Raw genomic sequence first — 27,145 nt, forward strand, 5'->3', positions numbered from 1 at the left:
GTCCTTCTCGTGGCGCCAAACGTGATAGAGAGTGTTCCATATCACAGGGGGAAGTAAATACAATCGTAATCCCTAATCATACAGACACATCATAATGCACAGAATCCTAGGAATCACAAACGAGGAGTCATCTAGTCAATCTGCCGGCTGAGAGTCAGTGCACCAAAACCATCACAGACAGATGTATATCTAATCTTTCCTTTTAAAAAAAAGGCTTAAATAAAAATTTGGCTGCATGGTCGTCCTATTCCCTAGGTCGTATAGTAAAAACATGCATTATTAGCTCTTACATTGCATGTATTATGACATTGCAGATTACAAACAATGTTCTAGATAGAGAAATCCTTATTTACATGTCCCTCTTAGGAGTTTGAAATTCCAATGAGGACTGTACTGATACCCCAGGGATCACCCTACGATCCAGGATACCATGAGGAGTTAGATGGCAATATGGAGGTGGGAACTAAGCATCTAAAACTATGCTGTTATTGTAACCCCAGGGATGGGAGAGCCTCCTAAGATGTACTCGGTCTTGCCTGGAGCAGCTGATGTTGAGAAGCCTCATCCATACAGGTAAGTGGAAGAGTAGCAGCTTAGTGTTTACAGCAGCGGGCTATGAACCAGGGAAGCCCTTGTGATCTTGGGTAAGTCGCTTTACCTTCCACTGCTTCTGGGACAAACAGAGAGGATAGCTTTCAAAACTGCTCACCTGCGCCCAGGTTTGCATGTTTATGGGCACACAATAATTTACTGCTATATTTTACAAGCTGCACACAAATAATATGTGCAGGTTATAAAATACGAGTACGTTTGTGCACCCACACACACATGCTTGCATACGTAAAAACCATGAGTCACGCAACTTCAGACTTATCCAAAAAAGTAGTGGCACTTATCCATATAAGTTCCGATTTACACAGCTTAATTAGCGTCACTTAGCCAGAGAAGTGGCTAAATGACGCTAAAAAGTGCTGCTTGTCCATCTAATTAGCACTTTTTGGACTCTTCCAAGTATGTGAGACAGCTGAAAAAGTGGGAAAAAAAACTATCTATCCGGATAAATTCAAATTTGTCCAATGAAGTGGCAAGACACTACTTAGCCAGATAAGTAGGAATTTAGTCGGATAAGTAGGCGTATTTGAACCTTGAATTTTAAAGGGATACATGAATAGATTTTACTCATGTTATTCAGAAACATTTACCCCTCCCCCCCTCGTAAATTGGCTTCTACACATGTAAGTCAGGGGATTTAATAAAATGCGCGGGCAATGAAATTACTAGTTTTACCAATTAATCTAGCAGCTCGCCAGGTCCATCTGCAGCTCAAGAAGACCCTACTGGCACTTCAGTCTGAAATCCACCCATTTCATCCAGATTCCCCTACCCAGGCATTATTTCACTTTTATGATATTTACTATCACTTACACCAGTATTGCAAGTAAAAGACGTACGCCCTTCCACAGAAAGCCCCTGATCCACCCCTTTTTACACGTGCAAGTTTACTCATGGTCCCAGATGTACTCGCGTTTGTCGTCATTTTTGAAATACTATATACTTGTGTATACGCCATTTTACGCACTCACTTGCTACTTTTTACGCTTGCATCTTTTGAAAATTAATCTCTTAGTGTATAAGCCCTCTGGGTTTAGGGAAATACCTATAATATCTGAATATAACCTGTTTTAAGGTGCCAAAAAGCAGAATATAAATTAATTAAATTAAATTACTCCTGAATAGGCAAAGAATAGCCTTTGTTTCTCCTGTCTGGTTTTTCTTGCAGGTACACGATTGGTGACTGGTATTCTAATCCAGAGGTATGCTGAATTGAGATGACCTTCTGGAGTATCTCCAGATCCCCTCAGTTGAAGACTTCTGAGGTTATCGCAGAGTTTACATGTGACTATTTAAAGGAACTATTATTGGTTAAAGAAATCCCTGGACCGTTGACAGTGTGATGGAATTTTTGGACTCTTCTAAAATATTGAAAAAAAATTTACAAAATCCTGAAAATGCAGAAAAAAATACATAAAAAGAGAAAATTCCTTTGATAAAAATCTTTAAAAATCCATAAAAATTGTGGTTCTTTCAAATTGCCTTTATTTGCCTTATTATGTCTGCTTAATTTGAATTTGTGCTTCAGGTTGCCAACTCTTGCTACTCTAAGAAATGGGGCCTGTTAACTCTGGATTTTGCTTTACAGAACTGGTATGCTGACTCAAGAAGATGGATTGGAGAAGATTGTGTATGCTCATTCTCTTTTTTAGGTATATGGATCTCTAGTCCAGAGTGTCCGTGGAAGAAAGTGTCCTAAAGGATGCATTTTTTATCTGAGGAGCAAGGAAGATTTGACCCCAGACAGTCATTCCGAGTGGAAAGATGCACACCCAACTCTTGTTCACAATATATTGAGATGTGATTGGTTTAGAGCAGTGGTTCTCAACAGGTGTGTTGGAACACACTGAGGTCCTGGGAGGTGTGTCGCAGGGCCAGCAGATGGCTGCCTCCTTATCAGCCCGGGTGGGAGTTGGTTGACGCCTCTTACATTGGGCCTGATGGGAGGTTACTCTCACTTCCTTCTCCTCTTTCTGGCCCAGTGGGAGGCTGTTTCCTCTTTCAAACAGATCAGAGCGAGACTTTGCCAGCTCCTGCTGTTCTGTGCTTGATGGGACTCAAACTTTATCTTCCCCTGCTGAGTCTGGGAGTGAGGCTGCTGCTGAGCTCTTCACCCTGTGAAGGGTGGTGAAAAAGAGGGTATAAGAGATACCCAGTTTAAACTTTAAGGTGAGGAGGGTTTTGGATTCCCCTTTCCCACTGGGATTTCAGAGCGGAAAGATTGCCTGATCCTACTAACTTATCCTTAAGAGAAGTTCCTCAGAAAGATCAGAGAATAAGGTTGAAAGAATCTTTAAAAAAGGAAGAATAAGAGCAGGAGACACAAACCGGATCTCTGCCATCAAAGGTCCAGGACAGGCTTGGTCCTTGGTCTGAGGAGAAGATGACTAAAGGTAGGATTTTTCAGTAAAGTTGGGGACACCTCCACTAGGATTCCCATACAGTCACTGGGAGAGTTTAGTGCTTTTAAGATCACCATGGGCTCTACCCAACGATCTGGTAAAAGGACACCATCAGTCAGATGTAAATTCACACTTCTAGATAACGGTCTTTAATTTATGAATATTAATCAGTAAACTTTATTTTAACACCCAGACCTGGTCCTGTCTATTATAGCCTCTCCCCTCATGGGAAGCACCAAATGACTACACACACACACACTGGCAAGCGTTTCTCATTGTCTGGGTCATAAGCGAGAGCTTCCCCCCATAAATAGAATATCCCACCACCACCTCCACCAGGGATGGGATGTAATATGTTTGCCAGAGTTGCCCCTGAAGAAATAAATTAGTTGTTGTACCCTCCAAAAAAGAGGTTATATCCATCTGAAGAAGAAATAACTTGACCTATTTTTTTTTGTTTTAAACAAGGCCCAACTTCTAGACTGGGCTAAGATTAATGAAAAAGGAATAAAAAAACAAGAAGATCCTGCAGGACATTTTAATAGTGGCTTACCGGATTAGACTAGTTTCATTGTTGAGAAATCCACGTTCAAAACGATATCCTCTTCAGAAGAATGTTTATATATTTGATATTTGCATCTTCCTCTTCAGCTAAACAACTTCACTCGCAAAACCAAGGTGAACACGCTGTAACAAATGGTATTAAACTGCAAGACGAAAGGTTTCTGCAGCCAAGGGGCCAGGTTCCTTGGCAATTTGCAGTCGCAGAGTTTAATTTCCTTAAGAAGTTAATGGCATGTGTACTCCATAAATATTGGCCGATCTGCCACTAACTAATATTAATGGAGTCAATTAACAACAAAAGTTTGAAAACATGAAAAAAACTACAGGCTCCCGCATGGCTCATTAATCTTGCCGGTAGTGTCTAACATTTCTTATTTTTTTTAAATGATAGAAACAGTTGAAATAGATAAAGTTTGGAACGAGAGGAGAAGGGGCAATGCCAGTTGTCAGGCTAGCGACTATGCCTATTTCATAGCCGTTTGGAATGTCTTCAGAAGCTCCTTGTACTCACTCGCCTGGTGATTCCAAGAAAGGCACGGACTTGTAAAAGAGACCGGGGAAAAAATTCTGTCTGGGCTCTTTATTGTATTTGAATATTAATAGGGAAAGAAAGTCTTCAGGATCAGTCCAGGCTAGCTGGAGGGGCACAGGTGAAAAAACATGTTCCCAATAGCTAGGAAAGAGAGGCTAGAACATCGGAAGATAAAGGATGACTCTGTCGCTGGTCTTGCCATTCCTTGTATAAAGATCTGAAACGTAATTCTGTGCAGGCTGTTTGATCGTACAACAATGCAGAAGTTTTGTTTTTTTAAGCAAAACTGATTGAATTCTGAATATTTTCAGAAAGATGCATGAATGGTCAGTAGCTTAAGGTGAAGTGTTGACAATTGGCATTACTGTTCGCAAGTTTCAGACCCCTTTGTGTATGTTACCATGTGCCCAACATACATGTGTGTAAATTTGTGTTATTTGTTTCCTAAATAGACTCTTGTTAACTATTCTGCTCTCATATCTAATTATACCTCACTGTTAAACAACAGGGGGTTAATTTATAAAAAAAAATGCTTAAAATTAGTTTTCTACACTAACATTATGTGGATTTTTAGCCAAATTTAAGGACCTTGTGTTTTTAGCTGAAATGTTCCCTAAACTTAGGAACTTAGGGGTGAATTTTAAAAGCCTGGCACACACCAACGCCGGGAGATGTGCACAGAAGTCAGGCCAGCATGTGCTGCGTGGATTTTAAAAGGCACCTGCATAGGCGTGTGTCTCCTGGTACACGCGCGAAAAAATTGTTTTCAGAAAAAGGGATGGGGCATGAGCGTACTAGGATTTATGAATGAAACTAGCACATAAATACGTATGCACACAAGCATGCGCTGTGGTCCCCTACCGTGTAACTTTACTTCTGCTATGGACGTCATGTATAAAACAAAACAAAAAAAAAAAAAACCTAGGCTAGTCAACGGGGTTTTAAGGGTAGGGGCTAACAGGGTAAATGGGAGGCTAATTAACTAGGAAGTCCTAACCATTACCAGAGCAAACTGGGAATGAACTGGGGAAACTGATAATTGCGTCGGGGCGTATCTACTAAAATTCCCTTACGCACTTGCTAGAGGCGGTATTTGCTTGCACAGGCACGTGTTCATATAAAATTGTGCCCGCACGTACGGCATATGTGCGGGTATGTTAGAAAAAGGGCCACATCCTTTGGCGCGAGCCGGCATACGCGCGTACATGTGTGCCCACGCGCCGGTATCAAAGTTATCGTCTTAATGTAGCCCCAAGGGAGTTGAGAGTATAGAGATCTATTACTGAGCAGTTTTAGTTTGGGTTTACTCATTTTGGATTCTGAAAATCTTTTTTCATTTGTGACAATCTGGCAAACAACACATTTATTTAGTGATAAATCTGTTTCTTCCATTTGACACAGCTGACAGCTAATACCAAATATGTAGGATACTCGTACTTTTATATTGCTGGATCTTCTAATCGGCAGGGTTTGGTACCGCCCATACCTCTTAGGATGCTGCTTGGCACCTGAAATCCAAAGGATCTGCTCTTCTTCTCTGCAGAATAGTCTCCTCTCCTTTTCATTAAGCTTGGGTTGCTGGGTACCAACTCCTCTTCTTCCATTTCTGTAGCACCTTTTTTACTTGGTCACACTGACAGCAAGAGTCAATGTAAGAATTCCTTTGTTCTTTAAAAAAATTATATGTTCCCAGATCCCTTCCTGCCACCAAAACACAAAGCTCACTTGACCTCAGAGATGGGACTTACTCCTTCCTTGAGGAAAATTGTAAGAGCAAGAGCTTAGGACTTCAGAGAACATGAATTATGTAGAAAGTGAAAGCTTCAGAATTGCTTTCATTGTACCTTAGTAAACATCAGCCAATAAAGATCAAAACGCCCCCATCTAGTTTGCTCAGTTGAAATGTATTCACTTTGGGTACATAAGGACATAAGAAACGCATATATACATTGCTGTAGGCAAACCATCTCCAGCTCTCTCCTTCTTCGTGTCTTTGCATCTCCTACAGGCACGATCCTCTCTGGCAACACTCCAAAGAGATGCTCTTGCAAATGGACCATAACATTTCTCTCTACTACCAAAATAGGGCCTATATACAGGGGATACATTGACTTGGTAAACAATCATAAGAGTTTCAACATTAGGTACCTATGTTTAGGTCTGCAATTCATTTGCCTAGATTTAGGAATTTAAGATAGGTCCCTAATGCTTAAAATCCATGCTAAGTGCTTATATTTTTTCCTTGCTCTAATTCGGCCCTCATAGCCCCCACATTTTAAACATTTAAGTGTCTTGTAAAAACAGAAAATGAGTTTTCAAAATAGCTGATTTAGATACCTAACTCACAAAGTTAGGCACCTAAACCCTTTGAAAATTGATCTATACAGGATTGTTTTACGAGACAGTAAAGTTGTGCAGTTAGTATAGCTGTGTTTAAAAAAGGATTGGATAAGTTCTTGGAGGAGAAGTCCATTACCTGCTATTAAGTTCACTTAGAGAATAGCCACTGCCATTAGCAATGGTTACATGCAATAGACTTAGTTTTTGGGTACTTGCCAGGTTGTTATGGCCTGGATTGGCCACTGTTGGAAACAGGATGCTGGGCTTGATGGACCCTTGGTCTGACCCAGTATGGCATTTTCTTATGTTCTTATGTTCTTATGTTCTTATGTTCATTCAGATCAAATTTCATATTCAGATCATTCACTTTCCATTTCGGTTTGGGTCATTCAAACCGAATGAGCACAGACCCCTGAAAAATCGGAATCCTTTTTAGTTCATTCAGTTTATTTACATTAAAATCCGGGGGGGGGGGGGGGGAGCAAAGCCAGAGAAAGCACAGTCGGTTGGGAAAGGTACAAGGAAGGAGCAAGACCAATTATGCCTCAAGACGTTTTCTGCCAGCCTATTCCAGCAAGGATTGACTTCAACGTTTTTATAAGGTGAAAATGAAACTAAGAGCACTGTGGGCAGCCAGTGACCATTTTGTTCTCAGTCATTCCTCTTTAGGATCTCAGAGAGAAAAAGGCAACGTTTTTAAGCTCCTTACTTCAAAGTTCCACAATTAAAGATTAGGGGGGAAAAAAGCTTTAGATTTAAAATGAGCAGTAGCAGTGACTGTACTCACAAACTTTGCTTTGTGAGTACTGAGTCTTAGCTGTGCTGCTGGCAGCAGTAGAAAATATAATTTCTCTCTGCCAGAGGGTAAGACTGCACTTCTAGAGGAAGACAGCGTATGGCAATGTCTACAAGAAACGTACATGCTCAGGCTATGCCTTGTGGTATTCATGCCATTATTGATGCCCTTTGACCCTCTTTTGGTGCCCTGGGATTTTCATTCCACTCTGTGCTGTTTTGACCCTCTTTTGGTGTTGTGGGGTGTTCATGCCCTTCTTGGTCCCCTTCGTTCTTCTTTTGGCGCTAGGGGCTACTCACTCTTGGTGAATTAGGGGTGCAGGTGCCTCGGTTGCTGATGCTTGCCAAAAAGGTTTCATAAAACTTGGATGGAAAACTTCACAACTTAGAATAAAATAGGATGCATGGCTTTCCCCATTGACTTTAATGGAAATCAAATGGTACAAATGAAACGAATGAGCTTCTGAAATGAACAAAACAGGAAAACGAACTGAAAATCCAAAACAAACATTTTTTTATGTGTGTACCCCAAATATTTATCCGGCCAGTTGACAAAAATGAAGTAACCTGGAGGTGTGGTTGGTTAGCGTTGATTTTCAGCTAGCTAAGACAGGGCTTCCAAATAGCAGGTATAAGTTTAGCTTTATCTGAAAATCAGCTTAGCTAAGCTGGAAGGATTTTGGCCAGCTAAGCAAAAGTATTATTATCCAATCAGAGTTGGATAAACTGAAGGACTGGATGTTGACATGATTTGCAACAGATGGGACACTGGAATCCTTGTAGATTAAAATACCTTACACCGGACTTTCAAGCCTACATAGTTCCTGCCTTCATATGTGACAGCTACCAGGGCTACAGATAGCGACTCAAACTCTCATCATGAGATTTGTCCTGGCTCAAGCTCCGCCTGCTAGACTGAAGCACTTTCCTTTTAGCATAGCAGTTTTGGATTTTGTGAACTGTATTTTGCGTGGATAGTGTGCTGTTCCTGAACGAGAGCAGGGCTTGAATACAATATGCACCAGTTCCTTTTCCTCAAGCTCAGAATCCTCCCTGGAAAATCTAGTCAAATACCACGTATAAAATAAAAATGACAAATTTGAATTATTTATGAGTTACTGTGTGTATGCCGTGCTTGCAAAACAACCAGAAAAGCGTACTCCAGCTTCCCATACTAGCACAGCTGGTTTAGACTGATTTTTGAATGCCACTTGACTACATATGGTGTCTGCCTGACTACAAAAGACTTTTTGGGCAATTAGTCCTGGGCTGATTCTTGCCAGTTTTTCACCCATTACCTCTTGCTTGGTCATCACTTATTGGACTTGAGGATGTTGAGGTGGGCTGATCCCCAGCAGCTCTTTCACATTTCTATTCATGAGTATTCGTGTATGTCAAGCCATCTGGAATGCTATGGGTCCGTCTCTGGAGAGATAGCTCATTAGTAAAGCTCAGATATGTATGAGATGGGGGAGTTCAGAAAAAGGAAAAGCTCATACAGGGAAGACTCAATTATCCTATCAGGCCATATTTCTGAGTTACTTGAATATTTATTTATTTATGGGGGTTTTTTTTTAAATCTAACTTGTTTCCTTGCTTTATCATCCAGGAATCCCAAAGCAAGTTACAAATAAAGTAAAACTGCCAATACAATTCCAAACACAAATATAAAACAAGTTACAAATAAAGTAAAATTACCAGCACAAATAATACATTTTCATGCATCCTGAAGCCTATCATTCATAACTTATTTTCCATAAAAATAAAGTATACATTAAAAATACAAAATATAGGAGTATACACATACGCCCAAATTTTCGATGGCCCGCCCGTGCAAATACCGGGGGTTACGCGCGTGGCTGGGCCATGCACACGCCGAGCCCATTTTAGAAAGGGCCCGATATGCGCAGATGTGCTGGGCCATGTTATAAAACAGCCACATCCATGTGCTCATGCCAGGAATCATGTACACATGGACGAACGTGCGCGTCGTTTAAAATCGACCCCATATAGAGCACATATACGTATATCCACAAACATTTTTACAAATATAAGTGCGTAACTAATATATTAGACTTGTGATGTTCAAAATAGTAAAAAAAAAAAAAAAAAAAAAAAGGTGATCAAGGGGAATTTTAAAAATTTAAATGTAGATATTTAACAGATCGCTTCACAGGCTGGTGAGGAAGACTATTCAAGAGGAAGAGAAATGGCCCAGAGCAACAGCATCAAAGTGGAAGGAGAAGGCATTGGTTGGAACTGATATGGGTTATAAAGAAGAGCACTGTTTATCTAGACATTATCCAGACACGTTCACTTTCTAGAAAATGGATCTCCAGCCCAGCTCTTCTACCAGTTCTTCCTGCTGCCACTCCTCTCCCTCTCTGGCATGGGAACCTTATGGGATAGAGAGGCCCTAGTAGGAGAAGGAGCAGATAACAGATGGACTGGGTTGGGCTGCGGGGGGGGGGGGGGGGGGGTTGGGGGAGAGCGGATCAGACTGCACTGTAGTAGGGATGGGGCAGTACTTCTGCAATCCAGAAAAAAAAGTTTTTCCGAAATGGTCTTGGTCCTATTCTAGATTAATGTTGCTCTCCCGTATTTACACTGGAATCTGGAACTGTCTGCTATGAGTTGTAGCTCAGACATAATTGCTAAAAATGTTAATGGCCACAGGGATATTGCTGCAGGAATTTATGAAGAGCAAAACATATGTCCAAGACATTCAGAAGATGGGGGATGGAAGTGTCCAATAGATGTCTAATCTGTAATCTCTCTTGTTCCCATTATTCTCACTGACAGGCTATTCCTTGAACATGTCTATAATTGACATGCTACAAGCTGTTGGAAGGGCTCATTGGACTATTCGGTTTTTGCAGCATACCGGATATGACAGCACCAAGAGGATGGGCAACAATCCCTTCTGATTGAAGAAATGGACAGTCAGCCAGGATGTTCCAAGTGAATTCTTATCTACAATTAACCTGGTACATATCTGCTTTATGCACTCCACAAATGAGTCTAGAGAGTCATAAAAGAAAATTTACAGTAAAAAAAAAAAAGCATTTTTAACCATGAAGCTGTTAAAGGCTTGGCAGAGGCGTATCTTTGGCCCATAATGGACATTACTCAAAAAAGACACCTGAGCTTCTAGAGCAGGGTTGGCCAACTCTGGTCCTCAAGAGCCACAAATAGGCCAGGTTTTCAGGATATCCATAATGAATATTCATGAGATAGATCTACATATAATGGAGGCACCTCACACAAATCTATCACGTGCATATTCAATGTGGTTATCCTGAAACCTGGCCTGATTGTGGCTCCTGAGAACTAGAACTGGCCACCCCTGCTATAAAAGATGTCTTTGTTTGAATAAAGCCCAATAAAAAAAAAAGTACTATCTACATGAACAGCTTGTCTAACAGAATTACAGTACTAAACATTTATGTGTGATTTCTATGTTGAAGGTCTAGGAATTCAGTGAACAGGAAATATTGTGAGAATAAGTGAATAAATTAACATCATAAAGCAATGAAAAGTGTCTGGATTGCTAACAGAAGCTACCTGTTGCAACACCCTCTGTGGCCAGCCTAAGAAGGTTAGTTGACTTCTGATATCCTTGCCTCTTGACGTTGATGACTTCAAGTTTTTACAGCCCCTATGTTTCCATTAAGTTGTATATACTCATGGTCCAGGTCCCAGTTCTGGTCCATTTACCATTAGTGTGTTCACACTTTAACCTCTGTGTAGCCTGTGCTTGGCCTCTGCCCATCTGTGGAAACAGGCAGCATTGTTTCCATTGGCAGATAGTGTAGAATGGTTGTGCATTTGAGTCTGGGCGATGTCAGAGTGACATCTGCTGGTGTAAAAGGTGAGACTTGCAGTGCACGCATGCTCATTTTGTCCAGGAGACACTGGCTCAGCACACTTGGCCAGTCTGTTTGCTCTGTTTTGTGCTCCCTGGTTCAGAAACCCAGACAGGGTACAACTTTTCTGCTCCTAGGCTTATGGCCTAGCTTCTTTTGGAGGCACCCTTAGGAGGAATTATGGGGACGCCACTGGGAAGAACAGCCTACTCTGGAAATCTCATCATTTTTTTCGGCCTAAAGACCAAATTAAAGACTACAGTAAAAACTGCGGGAGAGCGGGAGCTCTCCCGCTCTCCCGGCGTGCGCACAGGCCACTCTCCTGTGCGTGCGATTCAGGAAATTAATTTATTTAAATTAGGGCCCGCGGTAAAAAGAGGCGCTAGGGACACTAGCGTGTCCCTAGTGCCTCTTTTTGGACAGGAGCGGTGGCTGTCAGCGGGTTTGACAGCCGACGCTCAATTTTGCCAGCGTCGGTTCTCAAACCCGCTGTCAGCCATGGGTTCGGAAACCGGACGCCGGCAAAATTGAGCATCCGGTTTTCAACCCGCGAGCCACGGGCCCATTTTAAATATATATATTTTTAATTTTTAACTTTTTTTAACTTTTGGGACCTCCGACTTAATATCGCCATGATATTAAGTCGGAGGGTGCACAGAAAAGCAGTTTTTACTGCTTTTCTGTGCACTTTCTCGGTGCCGGCAGAAATTAACGCCAGCCTTTGGGTAGGCGCTAATTTCTTAAAGTAAAATGTATGGCTTGGCTGCACATTTTACTTACTGTATCGAGCGGGAATGACTAATAGGGCCATCAACATGCATCTGCATGTTGCGGGCGCTATTAGTCTCGGAGGGGGTTGGATGTGCGTTTTCTACACGCTATTACCCCTTACTAAATAAGGGGTAAAACTAGCGCGTCGAAAACGCGCATCCAAATGCGGGTTAAAAGTGCGCTCCACCAGACTGATTTTCTCAGATGCTGGATTGTGTCTGGAATGAATTCCCTATATTGCTATACTGCTAAAGGTATTTTACTTGCTGCTTGCTGTTTAACGTTTTTACTGCGGAAGCCTTTGGATACCCATCTTTTGTGTTTAATAAATGTGACGTTACTGGAATGGGGGTGGGTTCGCTTGAGATGGAGGATGCTAGTGCATTGTGGTGAGTTTGGAGATGCAGCCATATCCAGTAAGGTGAAATCAGTTAACACAACGGACTAATGGCAGGAAGGACCAACAAACTGCCCCACACATGGTTTTTATTTTATGTTCTCCTAATAATTTTCAGTTAGGTTTCTTCATTCGTTCGGACTTTTATGGGGGTTTTTTTGGCATGTTGTTTCTGTTCATTTCATTCAGTTTATATACGGTACATAAAAAATGTATGTGCATTAACTACCAAAACAACTGCTCATCCCTAATATGTGTTATAAAATAATGTATGGAGTAGCCTGTATAGAGATCTTTATTGTGTATCACTGGGCAACAATGAAAGTGTTACTGACCTAAAAAGGTCCTACTCTGTAGTATCTTGATGTGCTGAACACGAATATGACCATGAAAAGTTTTTATTGGCTCTCGTTTTGAAGATATTTAATATAGTTCACTTTCTATGTTTAGTCATGTAAATTTATCCAGTAGGACTGTAAATAAGCCTAGAATGATGTAATATTGCATCGTATTGCATAATACCATCATGCACACATCATCCAGAGTTTATTACATCATTTTCTGATGCAATGCAGTTCTACTGCCATGCTGCTGCTGAGTAAGCTGTCGTCAGCAGTGTACTATATGAAGCCCAGTGGGAAAGGGTGAGCATTTGAAATATTCATGCTGGCTGACTACTGCTGGACACTCCTCAGAGATGCTCCCGAACAGGTGTACAAGAGACAAGCAAAGAAATCTAAGACTTAGTCTATGACTTCATTTTTCAAACGGTATTAACCGTAGGTCTCCTACTATTGGCATACAATTCAAGATGTAATTATATTATTGCATATTACAAAAAAACTAGAGCCAATTTTGCATTTTCACAGTCACATTCATGTTTAGCACATGGAAATGTATAAGAATTGACTAATTTCATTTCCGTAACATGACTTTTGTGAAAATTTGTTGCCCAGTGTATTCAGCTCATGCCTTCCCATTGGTAGCTCAAGGCAAATTACATTCAGGCATACATCCAAGGACCTTATTTACTAAGCATTTTTCCTATAGACATAAAATGGGAGAATCCTTTAGTAAATAATCCCCTAAATTTGTATCTGAGGCCAGTGTGTCCCAACCCTCTTCTGGAGGCACACCTATCCACTTGGGTTTTCAGGATTACCAGAATGACTATGCTTGAGATAGATATGCATTCACTGAGTGTCCAATATATACAAAGCTATGTCATGCATGGGTATTTTGGATATCCTGGAAATTCGCCTGGTTAGGTAGGCCTCCAGGAGAGGGTTGTGACACACTGCCTAAGGCAATGGAGAGTGAAGTGCCTTGGCCAAAGTCACAAGGAACATCAGGGGGAGAAGTGAGATTTTAACCTTGGCTTCTCTGATTCTCTACTAGGCTATTCCTACATTCTTGGAGGAATAGCCTAGTGGTCACACTAGCCTTCATAACAATATAGGCCAATTTGATTGGCATCACATCCATTCTACTTTGTTCTCTATGGTTGTGAAACTACTAGTCAAAGCATTGATAACATACATGCACTTATAGAATAAAATTCCATATGGCTTTAAATATAAAAAAAATGGTAACTAGGTTGTAATGCTGTAATATCAGTAATTATTCTGTCAAACTGCAGGGTTAATTCAGTTGTCTAGGACCATGACAAACTATAATCAATTTGCCATTCATGTCAATATAACATAAATACATTTTCTCCCTTAAAATAATAGCAGTATAGCTTATTACTAGATACCCAGCGTGACATTGGACTGTTCAGCTTGCTTCAAGCAAGGTTTTCTGACAGCCAGCTCCACTAAAATGACTAATTAAAAAGTTTGTATGCTGCATAGCACCTATTAGGCAGTAATGCGCATTCTTTAGCTCTCATGAATACATGCTTAAAAGAGCACATCAGTGCAGTCAGTTTAAATATTAGCAAGAATAAAATGCTCCTTGTGAATGCATACTGCAAAACTATGTGCAACCACTATAGTGCAATGATTTGCAGAGTACTGGATCTTTTGACATTTCATTGTGGATGGATACTTGGGCCCTGCCTCTCTCTGTGTTAAGCTCTCCGTCCTTCTCCTGTTTCCTTTAGCTCCATCCTGTGTCCTCTCTACTTTTTACCCTGTTTAGCAGGTATTGGTTTTTGAACTAGCAGTGGGGAAAGAGAAGTGAAAGACATATATTTAGAGAGAATGTGAGAGAGAACAGGTTTGTCAAGCACCTGTAAAAACTGATAATAAATGGACGTCTATAAGATCTACAGTACTTAGATCTTCATGCCACCCGTAAATTTACAGGGGACAACCTTTGATGTGGTGCAACATCCTCCCCTCCACTCTATCCAAATACGGATTTCGTTGAAATGAGGACGTATCTGGAGGAAGAACGAGAAGACTGGGAGACAATGGGTGAGGCGGACCAAATTAAAAGGAGCAAATCCATATGTTAGAAAAGTAAACCAAAGTATGAGGAATAAGAAACCAATCAGGTTTTCAAAGGAGGTGGCTGAAAAAGTAAAGGCAAAAAGAATAGTGTTCTATATAAAGGATCCCAAGAGAAGAACACAGGGAAGAATACCTGGAAAACTGAGGGAGACGAAGAAAGAAGTCAGGAAAGCAAAAGGTCGGGTGGAAGAAAGGATTGCTCAAAAGGTAAAGCAAGGTGACAGAACAAAGATCAATGTGTGGAGAGAGAGATGAAGAAATGGTAGCAATATTAAACAAATACTTCAATTCGGTGTCCACTGAAGATGACCCTGGAGAAGGACCGTTGCTAGTTGCAAAGATCGTAGATGGGGGTGGAGAAGACAAAACTCCATATACAGAAGAGAATGTATGGAAAGAAACTGAACGTGGACAAGGCCATGGGGCCTGATGAGGTTCATCCCAGGATATTGAAGGAGCTCAGAGATGTGCTGGTGGGTCCCACTGAAATACCTGTTCAGTGGATCCCTAGAAATTGAGATTGAGAAGCGTAGTGATGGTCCTGCTTCACAAGAGTGGTAGCAGAGAGGGGGCTGGAAACTACAGGCCGGTTACCCTCACCTCGGTGGTGAGAAAATTAATGGAGGAAAGGAAAGGACAGTGAACTATCTATAATATGGTGTGATCCTTGACCTGAGGCAGCATGGATTCACCAGGGGAAGGATGACTAGAGAATTGGCTTGAGGAAGAGCACTCGGTGAGATTTACTGGGATTGTAGTAAAGCTTTTGATAGGGTCCCGCACACAGGAGACTTTTCAACAAAACGAGAAGCTTGGGAGTGGGAGCCAAGGTAGTGGCATGGATTCCAAACTGGTTGACTGACGGGAGACACGTGTAATGCTAAACAGGGATGTGCATTTATGCACAAAAAGTGATGAATAAAGGCAATTTGTTTCATTCGGGGGGGGGGGGGGGGAGGGCCTAAAACAAATTGAGGGCCCTCCGAATGCAATGAACCTTATTTGTTGCATCAGGCCAAAGCCCAGGGCACAAGCCAAGGCGCGGCACCAGGAACAGGGCAGGGAGCCCCTCACTCCCTGTACTGATAACAAGGAATTGGCTGAGATGGGGAGGGTCGGGTGGGGGGGGGCAGGTGCTATGGATTTTCGTTGTGGGTAAGGGGGAGGAGGGGAGACAGGGAGACAGCCGAACAGGTGTTTAATGATCAGGACTAGGGACTGGTGCCCAGCAATTCCGGGCATTTTCTCAAGATTTAAAAAGGTTTAGGGCGAGGGGGGGTGGGTGTTGGATACTACGGCCTGGAAAGACTTTAGCAGCAACTTTGAGAGGGGGGATTGGCTGCCCTCTGGTCTTAACCTTTGTTTTATACGGTATTACAGATATCTGGTTAAGCAGCGTGTTATCCGGCCACACAAAGGCTATATTTAAATGTAGCCGGTTAGGATTTTATCTGGCTATATACAGCCGGATAACTTTAGGTTGGTCATATTCAGCGGGACATTTATCCAGCTGCATACATGGGACAAGTTAACCAGCTAACTTTAGCCGGATAACTTGACCACTGACCATGGACCCTCTCTTCTGTCTGTTGTATACTGTGAGTTGATTGTCCAGGTGGAGTTCACGGGGAGTTTCTGCTCTTAGCTGCTTCCACTTGAGATGAAAGGTGCATGAATCTTACATAATAAGCAACTGCACACAAAGACAGCTCAAAACAAATGAGGATTAGGATTGTGCAAGCAAATCGGTTACGGCTTTTGTAAAGAGGAAGGTAGATCAATGAGCACAAAGCTTACAGTGCAAAACACTGCTTTTTTTTCTAGAACACATTGGGGTACATATATACAAAAGTTATCTGTCTGAATGGTTTAGCTACATATTTAAAAGGCTAATCTGGCTAAATTCTAGCAGGATAACGAATTATCCCGCTAGAATTTAGGTGGGTAAATTGGGGGTGTTCCTGAGGCGGGAGGTGGGCATTCTGGGAAGGAGCAGAGTTAGCCAGTTAAATTAAGTTTAAGTTAAGTTAAGTTAACCGGCTAACTCTAGATGCACCACTGAATATCCCAGTTAAGTTAGCAGCTATGTGTATCCAGCTAACTTAATTAGCCTCTCAGTGGCTGAATATTTACCCCTATATAAATTAAAAATTGTATTCAGTGGAAGGAGGACACGTGTACAAGAACATCTATAGATTAGACTGGATTAAAAGGTTAGAATTTTAAACTGTACTTTCATCTTAATACTGGGGATGCGGGAGTACCTTTTGGACAGCCCAGTATTATCCCATCCACCACATTCTGGACCATCTGTATAACACCTGGCTTATTTGCTTTTCATTGGCTTCCAATTTCATACCGAATCCAATGCAACGTTTTAACTTTCGTTCATAACTTGGTCTGCAAAGACTCCTCACTATGCTTCAGTACATCACTTCAACTCTACAGACCTACCAGGCAGTTACGATCCGCTACAAAAAAAACCGGTTAGGCTTGACATCACTCGGAAGACAGCCTTCTTGGTTGCGGGCCGCACCTGTGGAATTCCATCCCAGATCATCTGTGTGACATGTCTTTCCCCTTCACTAAGGCCTTTCATCTGCCTCAGCTATCTCCAGCGCACTGAAGTCTTTTGTTGTCGCACGGTGTCATTTCACACCTTTTTCGCTCTATTTACACCCAGACCCTTGCAATATATTTGTCATGTATCGTGTAATTTATTCTAGTTCGATTATTTTCCATTATGAATGTTTAAACTATGCAAGCTGCCTTGAGCCAAAATTGTAGAGCGAGGGGTGGTTCCTGATTGGATCCCGAGGTAGAGTCAGCTGGGGCTAGAAATACTGCATAGGCAGCGTTCACGGGCCACCGGGCAGAAGGGGTTGCACTTCCTTATTAAGTGAGACACCCAGTGGCCAGATTCAGGGACCAAAATTGAATTTTTGATCATCTTTTTGTGGGCTTCCATTGTCTGAGATTACTTTTCTTCTCAGATAAACTGGTACCACTAGGTTTCTTGAGAATAATATTTTTCACTTACATACATTGTACTAAGTTATTTGAAAAGAAAGAAATACTGTAATTCAAAAATAACCCAAAAGAAGAAAGGGTACCGTACTCCAGCCACTATGAACGTTAAATGGTTTGCTGAAAAATATCCATGGCTGGCTGGGTTCTTGGATGCAAGGCAGGCCTTCCGTGGTCCCTTGGGGGTCAGGCAGGGAGGAAAGCAGGCTGTCTGTGGTGCTTCGTGACCCAGCGGAGGAGGTGGCAGGCAGTCTTCCACAGAGAGGACAGAGAGGAAAGCAGGCTTTACAAAGAGAGAGAGAGAGAGAGGTGGGCCTTCCTGCAGCTTCTTGGAGCAGGCTGGGAGGAAACAGGCCATCCCATGAACCCTGATTATTATACCCCAAGTGGGTTTAATCCCTTAGACACAAAAAAAAAGTTATGTTCCTGATTAATTTTTTACTCAACGCACAATTAAACTCTGGAATTTGTTGCCAGAGTATGTGGTTAGTGCAGTTAGTATAGCTGTGTTTAAAGAAGGATTGGATAAGTTCTTGGAGGAGAAGTCCATTACCTGCTATTAAGTTCACTTAGAGAATAGCCACTGCCATTAGCAATGGTTACATAGAATAGACTTAGTTTTTGGGTACTTGCCAGGTTCTTATGGCCTGGATTGGCCACTGTTGGAAACAGGATGCTGGGCTTGATGGACCCTTGGTCTGACCCAGTATGGCATTTTCTTATGTTCTTATGTTCTTAACAGGTGCATAAAACCAATTGTAAGCTATCACTGTTTGATCAAATGATTTACACAAAGACTAATTTTAAATCTTGGGACCCCCCTGGAACTTCCTCCAGTCCAGAGGAAGAATGGGTATTTCTACTAATCTAAAATAAGTGAGAAGTCATTGGTGTGTCCCTCTAGGCTCTGGCACAATAATAAAGCAATTCCAGAGAGTCACAATCAGCATCAACAGATGACACAGGGCTTCACATTGATTGATTATGTACGTGATTCTCCAGCGCCACGAGCTGGAAAGCTGCCAGTTATTGACTGTCAGCTCAACAGTTTACATCTTTTGATATGACCAGGCCGCAGTAGCGAGTGGATTCAGCAGACACCTTCACAAAGGTGAAAGAGGACATAAAACTGTGAAGCATGAAACAGAATTAGCAAAATGCAGGATTTATACATTGTTAAACGTCACTTAGCAGCATTTCAGCTGCTAATGGTGATACACGGCCGTGTCAGAGGTGATTGGATCCTTTTTAAATTTACGCCTTTCTGGTAGGGAAGCTTCATGCAGTATAACCATTTGTAAAAATGAACAAATCGTCCTTTGAGTTGACTTCCATTACTTGGCAGTCTATATTCTGCAAATAAATCCATGCATATCATTCTCTTCATAGTACTAGCCAGCTAATTTGACTTTGGATTAATCTGAGTCATCCCAATGGCAAGCTGGCAAATATCTTCAATGCAAACAGATTTGTTGATTTGTTACACAGAAATGCATAGATGCATGAAGATGAACTTGGCACCTACTTCATTATAGTAAATGCAAGGGGCTTCAATAAATAAGGTGGATTTAAGCTGTTTTGATTCTATAATCTAATTTCTTGATCCTCACGCGTATATATACACAGAAACCAGAGAGGAGCAATGGGCATGCCAAATATTTTCCAAGTACAAACAAGCCAAGTGATTTGCCAGAGCACCAGAGGCTGTGAATGGTCTTAGCTGAAACAGAGATTACAGCACCAATCAATCATTCGGAAAACAAAAATCCTGCATCATCCACCCCTGTATGGCCCAGGCTTTTATGTTATTCAAAAACTGTGCTTTTCACTCTGCTGCAAAAGCTGAAAAAAGGCAGAAATTCTGAAATCACTTAGAGAGGAGATAATGAAACATCTAATGCCAGAGATCGAGGGGGACCTGCGCACTAAGCATTTTCCCATAGACGTAATTTTACTATTTTCTCAGGTTTTTTTCCAAACCCAAAAATGGGAAAAACTCTTTACTACAGGGTGGACAAACCAGGGCTACTTTTTTTGGCTCTTGGCTGTACCAGGGACCAGGGGGGTAACCTTACAGCTATTTACAATAGCCTAACCCCACCTTCTGGGGGAGGTGGGGTTAGGCTATTGTAAATCTGTCCAACTCAGATTTAGTGTGCAAGTCTCCTAAAATCTTTCTATTTACTTTCTTACCTATTTTAAAAAATCAACACTGCTCTTTCCTTTGTGCCCCTCCCCCAGTCTCTAAATGCCTTCGGTTGCACAGTGCACAGAGATGGACCCCCTGCTCCCGTGCTGGCTGCATCGCATAGGATGGGTTGATTTGCTTGGGGCTGGAATACAGTGGGCACTGAGTCACTTCAGCCTCCGTTGCCTCAGGAACAAAGTTAGATTGCGAGCCCTCTGGGACAGGGACATTCCTACGGTACCTGAATGCAATCTGCTTTGGAGTGCCGGAAAGCAGAATGTAAAGTAAAGTACTGACGGAGGAGGCTGGGTGAAATGAAGAGGACCCTCATGAACGTATCGGGCAATGCCGGGAGAGAAATCCCCCTGCTGTTTCCTTCCCCTGGATGTATCGGTGGCAGTCGCGGAGCAGCTGCAGCGCATTTCCCCCGGGGCATCAGGCTGGGGGGTCAAAGGTTGATGCAGAGGCACTTATCCAGCAAGCCACCCAGGATGCAGGAAGGAAGGGCAAAAGGCTATAGCGGCTGCTGCTGCCAACATGGCCACCAAAGGGGCGTATTCCGTTCTTTGGTCGCCGGCAGGACGGGGGTCCGCTGAGGGGGTCTCTTCCACTCCTACGATTGGCCCCGGCCCCCAGCACCATCCTTAACCTGCCTGACTCATGCCATGCTGGGCCATTGCGGGACGATAACGGGCAGGCAGACAGAGGATGGTGTGAGCTGTAGCTTGCTCACCCTTCCTTTAGTACTACAGGCCCCTGATCATGATTCCAGGGCCAATCCATCCTTCAGAACTGATTTGATACAATTTTCAGATATTTACAAAGGACGTGGATAGCTGAAGGAGTGGTTTGATTTTTCCCAAAGTATTTCATACTGCAACCCCACCCACTCATCGCCCAGGAGTTTGTGAAAAAAATAGCAAAAGCACAAGAATATACGACGAAACACAAAAGAGCACTTAATATTTACTAAATGGGTGTAAACCACGAGCAACTTAGACCATGAATTTCATTGAACATGTGTGTGTTGCATTCAGCGGTTCACAGGCTACCTCCACGAACCGCTGCACTCACCTCCCCTAGCCGGGCCAGCTTTGCCTCTCAACGCGGTGAACGCCGCCGTTCGGCTACACGGCATGGCGCTGCTCTTCGCAGAGGCAGGACGCCGCCAGCAGGATGTCGAGCACAGCACGCCACGCTACCCCCTAGGCACGCACGCATCGCTCGCTGGTATTTAAAGGGACCGTGGCGCGAAAAGCCCCCGCGGCCCCTGAAAATGGCATCATTGGCACAGCCCTGAATAAAGGCAGATCCCCGGAAGCAACTTGCCTCATCAACAGGTCCAGTTACTTCCTAGTAGCGTGTGTTGCTTTCATGCGTCCCAGCCTTCAGCCTTCGTCCAACTTGTCTTCAGCCTTCGTTCCACGCTGTTCTATCCTCGTTGCCTGCTTGTTCCTGTCCTTGTCTGCCTGCCTTGTCTAGCCGTCCCTCTTCTCTTCTCTCAGACGGATACCTGATTTTGACCTCAGCCAGGACCCCGGATACCACTGACCGCTGCCCGCCTCTGACCATTGCCTGGACCTCGGATATGCCTGAAAGCTGCCTACCCATGATGCTAGCTACTACGGACCTTCTCCCATCAGCAGAGACCCCCACCTAAGATCTGCTGGCCCCAGTACCCAAAGGCTCAAACCTAGGGGAACATGGGCTGATGTAGGTGAAGGTCTCGACTGATCTCTGCTTTGCCTGGGGCCACCTGCCGACGGTGAGAACCTGCAGGGCTCGGCCTAAGGGTCCACAGCGTGTCACTGGGTCAATTACTGAGTCCACTAGAAGTTATTACATTTATAAATATCATGAATTTACACAGAAAACTGTTTCGTATTATTTGCAGATAATCCAGAAATGAGTGACAAATCTAATGTGATTGAGGATATACACAGTCTGCAGGCTGATCTAGATAGAGAACGAAAGCCATTAAATGAGGTTCTGTACAGACAAATGTTGACTGGAAATGGTAACAAATAAGTTGTGTATAAAACATACAAAAAAGAAAATAGCTAAAGTACAAGTATTGATTCGATGTCAAGCCACAGCAAGTAAGCTACCGAGCAACTTTACTTGTAGAAGAACTGCATGCTGGGATCGAGCTGTGACTTCACAGCTGTGTAAGGGAGTGGTGAGATCTCACCTGGAATGTCCTTTAAAAGCGATATGTCGGAACTAGAAAATGTAGTGATGAGCCGATATGTTAAATAGAAGACTGTGATATTTAACATGTGTAGCTTCCACTATGCAGGTCTGTTGGAGAGGGTGAAAGAGTGGATGAGATGGGGGAGCTCACCAGCAGGAGCACCTTTAGACCTTATTTATCGATCCCTAGACATCCAGTTCTGGTGCAGAAAACCTCTTCATTTAGATATTTTAGATGTCTAAATTCTGAACTAACATTAAATATGCAAAGTATTTTAGATACTGTGCGTTGCTTCCATGAGATAAAAACCAGAATTATAAAATATTGCTGCCTACGTTTGAATACCCTGTAAGCACTTTTTGGGATTTGCCCAGTAGTTTCCTCCTGCACTTTTGGCCTTCCAGCTTAATCAGAAATCAGCGCCACACCCTGAGGTAGGGTCCTATGAGCCTTCATTTACAGCTCTCTGAGTTTTCTCTCCCCCTCCCCCCCACTACCAGTTTTAACCCCTTGGCATCCAGTTCAGATATCACAGCGCCAGTCCTCCGGCTGAGAGTCCTTTGGGACCCCAGCTCAAATCCAGCTTTAGCCTTAGCTAGCCAGCAGGAGTCACTGTTGGCCAATGGCTGGGACAGCCTTCCCCCCCCCCCCCGTCCCCCCTCCTCCCACGGGGGCTGCAGCGCAATAACCTGCAGCCCATTAAGTGAAGACTCTTGGAAGATGAGCCAGCAGCACATCACAAAACATCTGACCTTCAAGTTATCAGAGCATGAACCAAAATACTGTAGCAGCCATCTGTTCCAACAAAGAACTGGCAAACCTTAAGCAACAGTGTGCAGGGGATGGATGGAAGGCATCCTTTGTTAAACTCTTAAATAATATATAGACAGAAAAAACAATTCCCGGAGACAGAATGAAAATGATAACATTCCTGTCCCTCTGCCTTCGGAGGATTATCCTGATTAGGGTGAGGGCTCTTTTGGAAAGTGGTGAATCTATGGCGGTCGATCCTCTCTGTAAAAGCGGGTTTGTCCCGTGCTAAGAGCGAGGGATAAGCCCGCGTGACTCCAGATCTGTGGTTCCAGAACGGGTCTGCTTTATTTACCCAGGAAGATATTTTCAGAACTGCTTTCCACGGCATCAGCGAGCGGCACAGTTCTCACTTCGCGTGCAGAGCGGATCAGATGGTCGGTTTTTAGATATACTTAAACAAAGTGTACTAAAATAGATCTGAAATCGCTTTTTTTTAAAAAGTAAATACTTTCACTTTTTTTTTTTTTCATTTTTAATAATGTATACCAACCAAGGTCATTCTGTAATAAATATATTTTTTTAAAATCTTATCATTTTTCTTTTCTTTCTTTAAAGGGCATCAAACAGGGAAGCTGAGGGCATTGCTTTGTACTCTTAGCAAAATGCCCTGACCATCATTATATATTTTTTTTGTGTACAAGTCTGTTTCCCATACATGAGAACCTTCACCAGCAATGCTGCCATCCCATAAACAATGACAGCATCACAAATGTATAAAACATAGGTGCCCTTTATCTTTTCAACCAACTTTTCAAGTCATCGTGCTCCAAGCAACATTGTTGTTCAATCGTAAAACGCCCGGACGTTGACGTTTCGCCCAAAGCTGCGTCAGGGGACCTGCGGCTGTAATGCTGCTGACGGCGCACCAAAAACGTGGATTTTTTTTCATAGTTACAAAGAAAGGGGCTTAAGACATACGATGACGGAAAGGGTGTTTTGCCCCCGTTTGGTGCCCTTTAAAGAAAGAAAGGAGAAATTATAAGATTTTTTTAGAATATTTAAAATATTGACCTATTTATGTGGAATGACTGTGGCTGGTGGAAAAGTGAAACAAGATATATGGTTTTAAGTGATTTAAAATATATTTTTATCTACTTTTGTTTGTTTGAATTATTCATTTGGGGTAGATAATTCTTTCCCTTTTTGTGTTCTGCAGTCTTTAGATATCCTGGACATCGCAGGTTTCATTTCTTTCCATTAAAGACTTTTTAGTACACATAACACTGGTACTGATATCATTTCATTGGCTACCAATAAAATTCCGAATTCAGTATAAGATCTTAAACCGTTATTCACAAAATTATCAATACTAAAGAATCAGACTGCATTGGAACAGCTTTGCATTTTCATATAGCACAACAGATCTGCTAATAGAGGTCTATTAATAACTATACTATCTATCCGAAGTGCATGCTTAAGCAAAGTAAAAGACCATAGCAGGGCCCAAATTGTGGAACACGATGCAAGTTGCATTATGTGTTCTGATAGCTAGAACCTTAAAACTTGGCCCTTTAGAATAACATGACTTTACATAGAAGGAGAGTTAGCCCACTGACGCTATGATTGTTTTGTTTTCTTATTGTATTTTTCTTATTTTATTTTGTTTATTTTATGTTTCATATTTGCTGTTTTGGAAGTCTACTTGTTGTTTTATTGATCTTTTTTATCTATTTTATTTTATGAACTGTCATCATCATATCTTGAAATGACGGTATATACATGCCTGTAAATAAATAAACAGACCTCTAACTTGGACCATTTTAGGGATTGTGATGTCACAACTGAATAGACAAATCATTGATCATCTTACTCCAGATTCAGCTAAGATACCCAGAGTAAAGCTTCTCCCCAGCACATGCTTCCTCCTGTCACAGAGTACAACTCACTGCGTCCTTGGACTGGTGTTTGAATCATTGTCGCAATTCCATTTTCACTGACGTTGCGACAGTTTAAGTATTCTGTTCTCTTGCAGGACTGAAGATGTTCTGCAGTTGTACTTAGCTGCTCAGCTCACCACTGCCTTATAGGGACCACATTCATTCAAAAGAATTACTTCAAAATGGAAAAAGAATGCATCAGTTGGAGATAAGACAAATCACTCAGGAGTGAGTGGAGGAGATGAAGGCAAAGCACAAAATGATTCACTAGCACCTGTATAGTATATTTATGCATAAATATATAAAGATTAAAACACAACAATGTGACGCTTCCTCTCCTTGAAAAATATTAAATCAATTTAAGTCCCTCTTTCTCTTCTTTCAGCACATAGAGATGGTAACTTTAAAGCGAGCATGCTTGCACTCAGATTTGTGCGTAATGCGCACACCGGTTTCTGCTGCCGCCATGGAGCTGGTGCCATGACTTGGAGGCGAGGCGAGGTGAGGTGAGGGGGCCCCCTGAGGAGGGAGGATTTGGGCAGGGTGATAGGGGAGAGGGTTATGGGCTATGCCACTTGAATCCAGCCCTGGGCATGACACATTATAATTCCGACGCCCCTGACCAGTGATATCAAACGCAAAAAGCAAAGGCCAACATGCACCCCGGTAATACAAATGTAGTAAACGAAGGTCAGTTTCTAGATTTGTGATTCACCAATTGTGTTGGCAGTTATTTAAGGCATGGAGTGGTAGCGTCGTCTGGTGGTGGTCAATGGAATGGGATATAAACCAGGGATGCAGGGTTTAAATCCCACCGCTGCCACTTGTGACCTTGGGTAAGTTGCTTTACCCTTCATTGCCTCTGGTATAGGGAGATTTACTATACTGCTATATTTTACTGCAGGAGGGAAGAAATATCATGGGGGGGGGGGGTAATTTCCATATTATTTGGCCCCCTTCCCAGTAAAATATCGCTGCGATTTCCCCACAATATTTTTTATCATGGAAAAAACAAGGGATAAAAAATATTGAGGGGAAAGTCTCACTAACAGCTGCTCCTTCGTGCTGCCCAGGAGCTGCGGCCCCAGGTAGCTGCCTAATGGTTAAGCTGGCCCTGCCCCAGTATTGTTTAGGGATGTAACCGGCGCAGGTTACCCCAAGGCATTCCTGGAAGCACAGCTAGCATGGGCAGAAGTGCCGCCCTGTGCAAGTTACCATCCTCTCGTCTTCAGGAACCCTCAATTTATCCCTCAGCTTTTTGAGACTGGTAGTCGGAGGAAAAGAGGGTCTGAAAAGGGCGGGCTACACATTGAACTGAGATACAGGAGGCAATTTAGAAGGGGGTCTAGGCTCCCATTTGTAATGATTCAGCCTTTGCCTGTAAAATACTTAATAGAAATAGCACAACAATTTCTAGCGCTCGCAGGATCTCAGGGTGGCCCAGGCACTAAATCCAGGCCCTATACCATTTTCCCCTAAATCCAGTTTGATGACTTCTGTTTTGGTTAATTGGGGGTTGCCTCTTCAACGGGTCATGCAAAGAAGAAACCAACGGCGGGAGCTTCAGGCTATGTTCTCAGGAGCAGTTGTAAACACAGCCACAGATGTGTTAATTGCCCTGACCAGTAAGATTCTAACAGAGCAAGGGACTATAGAAAGCGTGATGGTAAATGGGCCACACCTGGGGAAAGTAATCAGGGCAGTTCAGGAAGAGTCACATCACGCTGTTGACATGACAACCTATGTAAATGATTCACAGTCACACAACCCTCTAGAATCTTCTACCTTTGTACAATATTGAATGTTGCCTATAAAAGAAGGGTCACTACCTGTATACAGGGAGATGCTGGTCAGTTTGTCAAAGAAAGGGCACCCATTAGCCAGCATCTCCCAAGAATACTTATACTGATTAATAAAAGAAGAAATTATACTTTCTACAAAGTCTAAGTGTTCTTGTATCCCTGGATCTAAGCCTAGGGTGCGCTTAACAGGGTTTGGCTGCTATAGAGGAATACGGCCTCGTTCTTGGTCCTTTAGTGAAGGCTATTAAGAAGGGACATTTAGGGGGTAGTAGCCCTACGTTTAATATAAGCGTGTGCTCTGCGTGGGAGAGAGTGCGGATTTGCTTTAGTTTGGGCTTGGGGAGGCTTCTGGTACTCAGCAGTGATTCCTGGTGGGTCTGCTGGGACGCTCCAGCACAGCCGGGCCCTGCCTCCAGCCCAGCAGCACCAAGAGGAACCTGTAGCCCACAGCTATCGTGTGAAAAACCCTAGCATTTCCTGAGAGCTTCTGTTCAGAAGAATTATGAGAA

At 42.7% G+C, this 27,145-nt stretch overlaps 2 long non-coding RNA genes across 5 annotated transcripts in view; both read left to right on the forward strand.

Moving 5' to 3' along the window:
- Positions 1-2,087, forward strand: part of LOC115075177 — a 28,932-nt gene extending 26,845 nt beyond the window's left edge. For all 3 annotated transcript variants that reach the window (XR_003852456.1, XR_003852455.1, XR_003852457.1), the window contains exons 2-3: positions 501-573; positions 1,781-2,087. This is a non-coding gene — a long non-coding RNA (uncharacterized LOC115075177). The remainder of the gene's footprint in view (positions 1-500; positions 574-1,780) is intronic.
- Positions 2,088-2,092: 5 nt separating this feature from the next.
- LOC115075176 lies at positions 2,093-25,208 on the forward strand. Of its 2 annotated transcripts, XR_003852454.1 has the most exons (4): positions 2,093-2,264; positions 10,048-10,232; positions 10,713-10,843; positions 24,930-25,208. It is a non-coding gene; the product is annotated as an uncharacterized LOC115075176 (long non-coding RNA). The 2 variants fall into 2 exon arrangements; XR_003852453.1 differs by lacking the exon at positions 2,093-2,264 and having other exon boundaries at positions 9,773-10,232.
- The last annotated feature ends 1,937 nt before the right edge of the window (positions 25,209-27,145 follow it).

The sequence above is a fragment of the Rhinatrema bivittatum genome, chromosome 13 (assembly GCF_901001135.1).
Source record: "Rhinatrema bivittatum chromosome 13, aRhiBiv1.1, whole genome shotgun sequence".
Classification (NCBI taxonomy): Eukaryota; Metazoa; Chordata; class Amphibia; order Gymnophiona; family Rhinatrematidae; genus Rhinatrema; species Rhinatrema bivittatum.